Below are 10876 nucleotides of genomic sequence, written 5' to 3'. Positions count from 1 at the left end.
ACCATCGATCAAGGTTTTGGGTACCGGGCGAAAAATTTGGTTACCGTCCGGTTCCCGCGTTTCTCCCTACCCCACGAGAAAGCTGCATCCCGAGCAAAAAAATTCAATTTTTTTGAAATTTTTGAATTTCAACGGCGATAGTCTGCTCAAGTACAGATGGAAACTCTTCTAAAACATGTAAGCTACTGTGGTCTGATGGTAAACATGGCCCTCCCACGACCTCGCATACGTGGAGGACGGACTAGGAGAACTTACCACTGCGCCAACAACGACTGCCTGAACTAATTGAGCTCAGTACCTATATATTCCAAGTGTAGCCAAAACGTTGCCATCGATTCAGGAGTAGTTGCTCGATGATCTTAAGGTTAGAAGGCAACGAGAACAATGGCAGTCTTGCCGGAGTCTGGGTGCGGGGGCGGCTAAGTACGAGATGGGTAGGGGAAGCTTCTCATGACTAGGGATAGGGTTCCAACGCTATTTCTCTCGATTGTGCTGGAGTTTCACCCTCCGTATTCAAACAATGAAGGTTTGTATGGTTAAACAAGCCAATGATTTTAAAATACTTTGAAATGACATTTAATGATAACATTCGTAGAAGTCATGAAGCAAAATTAGGATTCCAAGACGCTTTCGTAAATAGTATTTTTGAACCATCAATTTTTTTTACCATGACTTCCAAGAATGTTATTTTATGATGAATTTTTTACAGCAACACAAAACATTTGTCGAATTTTGGCACCCTTGTTTTTCATTTTTTATTTTTTACTAACTTTTTTAATTTTACTATTCATCTGGGAGCATTTGAACTTGGGATCACATACTAAGTGACCAGCAGCGGCACAAACTGTACTGTAGGAGCACTATTAAGGGAGCATCTTACCGTTGAACATAGCAAGAGAAAAAAAGTTGGAAATGGTCTAGAGGTAGAACAGGAATCAGGGAAAGTCCAAGTAGTTTCAGACCTGAGAAATACATTATAAAACTTTTGCTTCTGGTTAGTACTACTACTTACAAACTATATTGTCGACATTCCAAAATGACCAACTCTTTGTACATATGCCAGACATTCAGAGGACATGATTGACGGGATGCGGATGGACCTCTAGAAGCCAAGATACAGGAACTTTGATGAGCCCTACATATACTGCTATTACGTCGCGGGCTCCGTGGGTGTGATGAGGCTTCCAGTGACGGGCATCTCGCCCGAGTCCAAAGCAACGGCTGAGAGTGTCTACGGTGCCGCTCTGGCTGTCGGGCTCACAAACCAGCTCACCAATATACTCAGGGATGTCGGAGAAGAGTAAGCCACCCACTCATTACCACTAAAATGCAACGGTCTTCCCTTTCTCTGAAGAACAATGATGATATGAGTATTAAAATAGGAATGTCTTGAAATTTTGTGTCTTTGGAATATTTCTTTTCCAGTGCGCAAAGAAGAAGGATATATCTACGTCAAGACGAGCTCGCGGAGGTGGGGCTCTCCGACAAAGACATCTTCAAAGGAGTCATCACCGACAAGTGGAGGAAATTCATGAAGAGGCAGATCAAGAGGGCAAGGATTGATGTTCTTCGAGGAGGTGGAGCGAGGGGTGACTGAGCGTAGGAAGGAGAGCCGGTGGCTGGTAAGTGCCCTAATGCCACAACTTGAAAGCCAAAAAGAGCTACATATAGAGTTCTCATCGATGTTAATTATTAGTAACAACGAAGGAGCTATGTGTAGTTCAAGACCCGCAAAAAAAAACCTATGTGTCAGGGGGGGTCGCCGCCCCTCGTGTATAATCATTGAAAAAAATATATTAGGGGCTCAAATAGAAGAAAGTATCACTTGAGTGATAATATGGTTTTGCATTGCAATTGCAGGTTTGGGCCTCTCTGTTGCTATATCGACAGATCCTCGACGAGATCGAAGCGAACGACTACAACAACTTCACCAAGAGGGCCTGTGTTGGGAAGGCGAAGAAGGTGCTGGCGCTTCCTGTTGCGTACGGGAGATCGCTGCTCTTACCGTATTCACTGAGAAATAACCCGGACCTAGAAGAAACAACAAAGCAAGATGAAGATGGTCAGGTTAGGCTAGATAGAAAGAAATTGGGTGGTGTCGCGACATCTGCCTTCGAGCTCTTCATCCGGTTAGTTGGATAGTCAATGCGGCGAATCGGCACATTCCTCTGCAATCAATGTTGACATGAAGGGCTGGGGAAGGAAGGGAGAAGAATACTGCAGCAAACCTCGATGGAGACCGAATGTTTACATGTATATTATTATTGCTAGAACATGTGCGTTTGAAGACAGAACAAGATGTATATATATACTCGTTGTCGGTCCTGAATTCGGAAAACAGGTATATTATTCTGTAAGCGTATATATTCGAGCAATACAGTTTGGAATGCAGAACTGAGAAAATATGACGCTGTTTCTAAACTTTAGAAGGACATAGCCCTCAAGGGGAACATTCAATGAATACAGGGGCGATGGGACATAGATCAAGGAGGTTCCTTAGGACTAGCTAGCTAGCAGTCCTCAAGAATAGGTTCTACAGTTACAAAGGAAACACACGTTACATGTACTACATGACAGTCACCTTATTACAACTCAACAGCAACTCTCAAAGCTAACCTCCCTCAGGGAAGTTGCCATTGAAGGAGAGCTAACAACCAAAGCCCACAAGTGCTCGCCTCGGGGCATAGGAGTGTAAAGGCCGACGATCGGAATCAGCTTACCATATCCATGATCATCCACACCCTGGTCGCCTGCCCTGATTGTACTTGGATTGAGAAGAGGCCTGCAGCAGTGGTCACGAATATGACATTTGCTCCCTCGGCAAAGCCCAACACATGCACCGGACATTTTGCACCCACTGGAGCACCATTTACTAGGGACAAACTTTCCAGGTAGATGATTCGGCCAGGCACCCATCGGGCATCCATCACCTCCCATGACCACAATTGCAGATGCGGATCCAGTTCTTCGACGAGTCCTAGTCCACCGCCCTCCGCCAGCATGAGGTTGCAAGTGGGTTCACCCTTAGAGTTGCAAGAGTCTGGTGTGTCGAACCAAGTCAGTCCATGCCTTGCCAGGTCATATTCCAGGATAAACCCACCACATGTCATGAAGTACAAGAAAGACCTCCCAACAAGCACGCTGGAATAATATGTGAAGTCCACAATGAATTCGTTGTGCATTAAGGTCGGCTCGCCCCAGGCGACAGTCTCAGATGAGTAGACACATGCCGACGTCTCAGCGTCTTCATCAAAGACGGAGAAGACAAAGACCACGCAGAACGGACCGCCGTGGCAGTCGTGGTGGTTGCACCCGTCCGCTGCGCAGAACACGGCTGCGGTGGTGTTGCCGAACTGGAACACCACGGGGATAGGTACGCGCTGCTGGGCACCCGTGATTGGCTCCCACACCAGGAATTCCTCAGTACGGTCCTCAGAGAGGAAGAGGGCGCGGCCATGGCGGCAGTCGACGGCCTGCCAGAGAAAGCGGTCGGGGGCGGCGATGCGGTGGCCGGGATGAAGGTAGGGATGGCCTCATCGTGCCAGTCATGGAGAACCCCGAGCGCGGTGGGTGACGGATGGAGATTGTGGAAGCTACGCCGGAACCAGCGTTGGGAGACGGCCTCGCTCCAGGACTTACAGACGAGGGAGGCACGGAGGAGGCTGGCGGGGTCATCGGGCGGGATGCGGAGCAGGATCTCTCCTACGAGCTCGTCCGGGAGGGCTGGCGGCGGTCCTTTTTTTCTCAAATGATACTCCGGCAGCGGTCCTGGTGCCATGGTGGCCGCTAGCTAGGTTTTTCTCTGTTGACCTTGGCGGCTGCTGTTGGCCCAATCTCACGCGTACGGCAATGAGACGTCCTCGCTCCTGCTTGGCAGCTGCTGTTGCTTTTCACGATGTGTCATGTCATGTATATATAATAGCTGAGGCAAGCAAGCTAACCGACCACCACTTGGAATCCTAGTCTAGCTAGGTGAAGGTGATGGCTCTGAAACCAGCAGGGACGGACGAGTGGACAATTGTGAAACAAAGATCTCGATCGATATAAGGCTAGCTGTACGTTGTACGTGTATACGTACGTACGTACGTATGTGGCGCCGATCGAGCGCGCGTGAGTCAAACTTGCGATGTCATGGAATTCGTTTCGGTGTTTTGACCTAAATTAAGGCTTTGTATTGCAAGCCGAGTTGATCGGGCATGTCGGTGCCTCGCTCCATCGAAAACAGTTACGTACGTAGAAATGGTCGCGTGTATATATACTCGTTGCGCAAGTCAACCAATTCACTTCGGAGGCGCCGGAGAGGTGGATGGTGGCCGGAAAGATCCTCCACCGGAACAAACTCCATATCAACACCATCTCCAACGCTCTCCGGCCTGCATGGGGAAACCCTAAGGGCCTGGTGTTTCGCATAGTAGGGGAGAACACGTTCGTCGCGGAGTTCGCAACACGGCGCGACCGTGATCGTGTGTGGGACGGATCCCCATGGCACATCAGCAAAAACGCAGTTGTACTGTCGGATTTCGACGAGTGCATGTGCCCGTCAGAGCTCAAGTTTGACAAATTAAAAGTTTGGCCTCGAGTTGTTAACCTCCCATTCAATCTGCGGAACGACTCACGGTGCAAAGCTATTGCACAACAGATCGATAAGGAGGCCACTTCAATCCACTTCGATCATGAGCGCGGCTATCTGCGAGCCTGAGTGACTCTCGATGTAGCCAAACCTCTCAGGAGGTGGATTTTGATTGATTCAGCAAGGAGGGGTACCACAGATCCTTTTGACATCCAATATGAAAACATACCCCACTTCTGCTTTTCCTGTGGTCGTCTAGGCCACTCTGATCTATTCTGCCCGACGCCTGGCACAAGAGATGAGAACGGAGATCTGCCGTTTGGCAAGGGACTCAGGCCGCCGGAAGAGAAAAAAGGAGATGCATCTTCTGAGAGTTCTTCAAAACTCCAACAGGCAAGATCAAGCAAGAATGATACCAGGAACTCCAGCACTGCAGCAGATGGTGGAGCAGAGGTAACCTCACCCATGAAACGCAAAACTGCACCTAAACGGAAAGGAGGGACTCCCACACAGGTTTATCGCAGAGTGGATCTTCCTCTCCTGACAAACCACACTGCTACAGATAGTGATGGGAAGGATACCACGGAGACGTCTATGCCTCATGAGGGCGAAGGCAAGGAGGATGATGATGTGGTGTCTGAACCGAAAAATAAGAAGCCAACACCAAGCAATTCAGGAACTTCGGCAGAGGCTGCTGGACAGCCCTGCCCGTCCCAATGATCTGCCTAAGCTAGAACTGCCGAGGGCTTGGGAACCCCGAGGCAGTTCGCGAGCTTCGCAATGTTGTGAAGCAAGAAGGGCCCGTGCTGGTCTTTGTTATGGAGACAAAGATCAAAAGGAAACGTGTTGAGAATTTGAAGCAGACCTTGGGGTTTGCTGGCTGCTTCGTAGTGGACAACGATGGACTCAGTGGGGGCATCGGTCTCTATTGGTCCAAAGATGTTTCTGTCGAGCTCAAGAACTACAGTTCGGCCCACATCGATGTTGTGGCACGCGATGCCCTTGATAACTCTGCTACTTGGAAATTCACTGGCTTCTATGGAGCGCCAAGAGCCGAAAATAGACATCACAGTTGGCGGTTCCTTCGTACCCTACATGGCCTGCCACACTCAGCGTGGTAATGTATGGGTGATTTCAACGAAACCCTTTATGGGAGCGAGCATTTTAGTCGTGTAGCACGACCGGAATGGCAAATGAGAGCTTTTCGCGATGCCACAGACGACTGTGCTCTCCAGGATCTTGGCTGGTCGGGAGTTCCGTACACCTGGGACAACCGGCAACCTGGAGATGCTAATGTTAAAGCCCGGCTGGATCGGGCCTTTGCCAACGAGGAATTCAGACAGAGGTTTGAACACTCTCGTGTGCGCCATGTGTGCTCAGTAGAATCTGAGCACTGCTTTGTGGTGGCTAATCTACGGCAGCAAAACTACAACAACAACTCACATATGCATAAACCCTTTCGCTACGAGAATGTATGGCAGTCCCACAGTGATTATGAGCAACTGGTTTCTGACACTTGGCGTGATCAAGTTCGGCAGCCAGGTTTATATGGCGTAATGGACTCTCTTGAAGCCCTACAGCGTAAACTAGCACCATGGGGTGTCCGTGAGTTTGGGTGCTTGAGAAGAAATGTCAGGCAACTTCAAAAACGGCTTGATAGGCTACGTTGCCAATCTATGGGATGTGGTCCATATGATGAGGAGAAGGTAACCATGTCAAAGCTTAGAGAAGCGCTATGACTGGAGGAGATATGGTTGAAACAATGCTCTCGTGTCCCCTGGCTGCGCAAAGGGGATCGGAATACGGCTTATTTTCACGCGCAAGCAAAGCAACATAAACGCATTAACAAGATTGCAAATCTGCAGCGATCGGATGGCTCGGTTTGCGCCTCGGGAGATGAAGATAAGGAGGAAATTCTTGCTTTCTACCAAGCACTATACACCTCCCAAGATTTTAGCAATAGTGATGATTTGTTATCACATGTACCCAGCCGGGTTACACTGGCCATGAATGACTTGATGTGTAAACCGTATGAAGCCTCGGAGATAACCACTGCAATATTCCAAATGGCGCCGTCGAAGGTGACCGGGGTAGACGAATTCACCGCGGGGTTTTATCAGCGCCACTGGAACTTATTGCAAGATGACATAATTCTGGCAGTGCTTGATTTTCTGAATGGTGGTGAGCTACCAGCTGGACTAAACGACACTTCCATCACGTTAATTCCAAAGGTACGTCATCCACAGAGTATTTCACAATATCGTCCCATTGCATTATGTCCAGTCCTTTACAAAATTGCCGTCAAGGTGATCACCAATCGGCCGAGGCCATGTATGGACGAGATTGTCAGTGAAGAACAAAGTGCTTTCGTCCCGGGTCGTTTGATCACGGACAATGTCCTGGTGGCATACGAAAGTGTTCATACGATGAAAAGACGGAAGAAAGGAAGAAACTATTCGTGCGCCATCAAACTGGACATGATGAAAGCTTACAATCGCGTCGAGTGGCATTTTCTTGAGGCCATGCTCTTGAGACTTGGTCTTGCCGGCAACCTGGTAAGACTAATTATGAAATGTGTTACCTCAGTTCGATTCTTTGTTCGAGTTAACAGGGAGTTGCTGCCTTTCTTTACTCCCTCCAGAGGCCTTCGGCAGGGTTGTCCTATATCACCATATATTTTCCTGTTATGTGCCAAAGGATTCTCTTATTCGCTGCTGAAATACTACGGAAACTACATTGATCGTGGTATCCGAGTTAGCTTCGGAGCGCCGTGGGTAAGTCACCTTTTATTCGCTGATGATAGTCTGATCTTCATCAAAGTGAGCACTGAGAGTGCATCTCGACTAAATGAGATTCTCAGGATTTATGGAGAGGCTTCCGGGCAATTTGTCAACAGAGCAAAAGGTTCTATTTACTTCAGTCCAAATACGCCAGCTGCTCTCAAAGGAAATCTGAAACAGATCCTAAATGTTCATTCAGAAGCTTTTTCAGAAAGATATGTTGGCCTACCCACTTCTGTCGAAAGAATCACCAGCGGTATATTCGACCACATAGTAGACAGGGCAAGGGATAAGATGCAGGGCTGGTCAGAAAGATTGTTTGCCTGTGCAGGTAGAGAGACCTTGATCAAATCCATCGCTCAGGCAATACCATCTTTCAGTATGACCTGCTTTCTCCTTACAAAAAATGTGTGCAAGAACTTGAGCTCGAGTATGGCAAAAAATTTAGTGGGGGAGCTCGCTGGATCGGCGCTCCTTGCACTGGATAGCGTTCTCCTACAGTCTCAAGGGAAGCTGTTGGCAAATCCAAGGCTTTAATTAGAAAAAGAGAGTAGACCCTATGATCAGTCGTTGAATCTGCACTATGTAAGCAACATGTATGATCTAACAAATAGAAGAATGACAGCAACAGATCAGAGGCAAGCTTGGCACAAAGTGGGAGAATCTTGAGCAGATGGGGATAGTTGGTGTGCTCCTACCTGATCTCCATGAGTCATCGAGCAGATTGGTAAAGTTGGTGTGCTCCTACCTGATCTCCATGAGTCATCCCAGAATTGTAGGTGAGAAGACAAAGGATCCAATCCGTAGAGAGCACAAAACTATGAGAGGACAAGGTAGAGAAAAAGTTGAATCCGACTCCAATTAAAAAGTCACGGTTGATCCAACTGTAGACCTGCAACAAAACAAATCAGCATAAGTAGTTTGAGAAAATAGGAAACTGGTACAGGCGAGGAAAACTATTTTGATGCAAAAAGCTCCTTGAGTACACGGTGTCCATATGCCTTCTGTTAGAGAGGGATGACCCTTTTGTTTTCCATTGGGGGGAGAGAGATAATCGACAGAAGGAGATCGTGGATTATGGGCATAGTTGGTGTGCTTTTACCAGATCTCCATGAGACACCCAAAAACTGTACATGAGAAGATTCAAGATCCAATCCGTGGAGAGCACAATAAGTTGAGAAGACACGATAGATAAAAACTTGAGTCAAAATCCAACGGAAAACCCACATTCAAACCTGCAAGAAAACAAATTCCATGTGAAAATACTAATCTGTTACAGATGAGGAAAACTATTTGATGTAGTACGTGTATACTTAATTAGATGAAGAGATCTCTAAAAAATAGAGATAGAGATTTTTTTTTGTTAGTTATTTTACGGGTCTTTATATTAGATAATGAGAATTGCTGCCCGGACCGATTAATATTATTGGCGCAATTGGGTAAAATCTTGAACTTCAATTTTTTTCTGTCAATAATTATATGTCTAGATCTGAACCGTAATAATTCGGTCCCACCAGATGAACGGCCCCTAATTTCTAATTAACGTGGTAGTTTTTAGGGAGTGCCTAATTAGTATAGGTATAGAGGTATAGATAGATAGATAGATAGATAGATAGATAGATAGATAGATAGATGGATAGATAGATTAGATAGATAGATTATTGAAAGAAACGCACGAGAAGTGCGTGATTCATTCAGTACACTGTAGCAAATATACGTAGCAGAAGACGGGGTTCTTATCTGGCAAAAAAATGAATGCTTGATTCCTTACAAACAACCTAATCTTGATCTAAAAACTTGCAGTCAACACCCTAATGCTTTTCTTTCCTTACAATTTGAACGGAAAATTTCGGCAGTATAACACGTTGGAAAGAAACGCATCCACCCGCCAGGGCACTACACAGGTGAAAAGCAATTCCTGCAACTGGAAAGGATGGGTCAATACATGAGCCAAAGCCGATTCATTTCTAGCTAGCTAACTAGCTACTAGTGTGTAGCAAATAACCAACAATAGTTTTCCATTTTTCCATCAAAAGGCATCCCAATCTTTATAACTCAAATAGCCAGGCTCATGCATTATTCACTGCGAGAGCCATAGCAGCGCGTCAAATTTGCCTTGCAAACAAAACATTTTCTACTATACAAAGTAATTTAAAACCGCAGCCATGTTTTATAGTTGAATCAATTACAAATTACTGTCTACATACAGATAAAAAAATCAAAACCACTTTGACTGCATCTTTCTTTACCAACAGTTTGAGCATTAGTATTATCTCTAAAGTTTTACAACTACTGGAGTTCAGCTAAGATCAAGACAACTAATTTTCTTTACCAATTCTTTTATCAATTGGTTCGTGGCTGTAAACCGTCAAATGGCCCTCATTACTTCTAAAGTTTGAGCTATTGTACTGTACTGAACTGAATAATTCAACAACTAATCTTTGCAACTCTAAGGTCAAGATGTGGCAACAGGAAAACATCTCGACCAACGCAAGGAACGATGCAGTGAACAAACGGCGATGCATATATCATTTCCACGTTAACCTTTGCTTGCATTGGCTTATGTGAATCTTCCGAAATAAACACACATCGACATGCTTGACAGGAACATGTTCCATCCATATCTCACCCAGCGTCGGGGTTTTCGCTGCTGTCACACGCTTAATGTCGGCATATCATCTCTGCCATCACAAGGAAAGTTAAATCCAAAAAAGGTGTGCTCCCACAGAGTGCTAGGCAGCCGGCACGATAAATATGGCCGCAGCGTCGACGACACAGTGTGTGTGAGGGACTCGATCTATAATCTCTCTAAGAATATAAGGTGTATTTGTTTTCCAAAAGTCAAAAGAGGTCATGTTTGACCAAGTTTCTAGAAAAATATATCAATATCCACAATACAAAATTTATATCATTTGATCCATCATGAAAAGTAGTTTCATATTTTATCTATTTGGTATTTCAGATGTTGTTTGTTTATTTATTATCTAATTTTTGAGCAAACACAGTGGGGAAAATCCCCACTGTAACTCTATTTTTCATTAATATGGTGAGACAGTTACAAATGACTATACAAGTATGCGATCAAAGAAAAGGCAAATCTACAAATAATCTAGCCAAGACTGCATCCCTTCTTTCAAACTACGTTTTGGCTTTTTGATAATCATGTCAAAGTGCTCCTTGAAGCTAGAGATACAGAAGGCCATGCTCTTTACTTTGTGATCAAAGATGATGTTGTTTATGTGTTTCCACAAGCTCCAGCAACCTGCAATTAAACATTATTTGAAGCAATTGACATTGTTTTATCTCTTTCCATCCAAGAGCATCTCCATGAGATCATAATTTGTATTCCATTGGAAACCAATGGCTAGCCAAAAATTCTGACTGAAATAACAGCTGAAAAATAGATGTATCAAATGTTCATTGGGCTCTTAATCACATAGAGCACGAGCATCTCCATGAGATCATAATTTGTATTCCATTGGAAACCAATGGCTAGCCAAAAATTCTGACTGAAATAACAGCTGAA

At 45.5% G+C, this 10876-nt stretch overlaps 2 pseudogenes; one reads left to right on the top strand and one right to left on the bottom strand.

The window, feature by feature from the left end:
• The first annotated feature begins 1076 nt into the window (after window positions 1-1076).
• On the top strand, window positions 1077-2142 carry LOC119334148 (annotated as a pseudogene).
• Window positions 2143-2592: 450 nt separating this feature from the next.
• On the bottom strand, window positions 2593-5637 carry LOC119334146 (annotated as a pseudogene).
• Window positions 5638-10876: the final 5239 nt, after the last annotated feature.

Source organism: Triticum dicoccoides, chromosome 7A (assembly GCF_002162155.2).
Source record: "Triticum dicoccoides isolate Atlit2015 ecotype Zavitan chromosome 7A, WEW_v2.0, whole genome shotgun sequence".
NCBI classification, from domain to species: domain Eukaryota; kingdom Viridiplantae; phylum Streptophyta; class Magnoliopsida; order Poales; family Poaceae; genus Triticum; species Triticum dicoccoides.
This window is presented reverse-complemented; position numbering and strand designations above follow the sequence as displayed.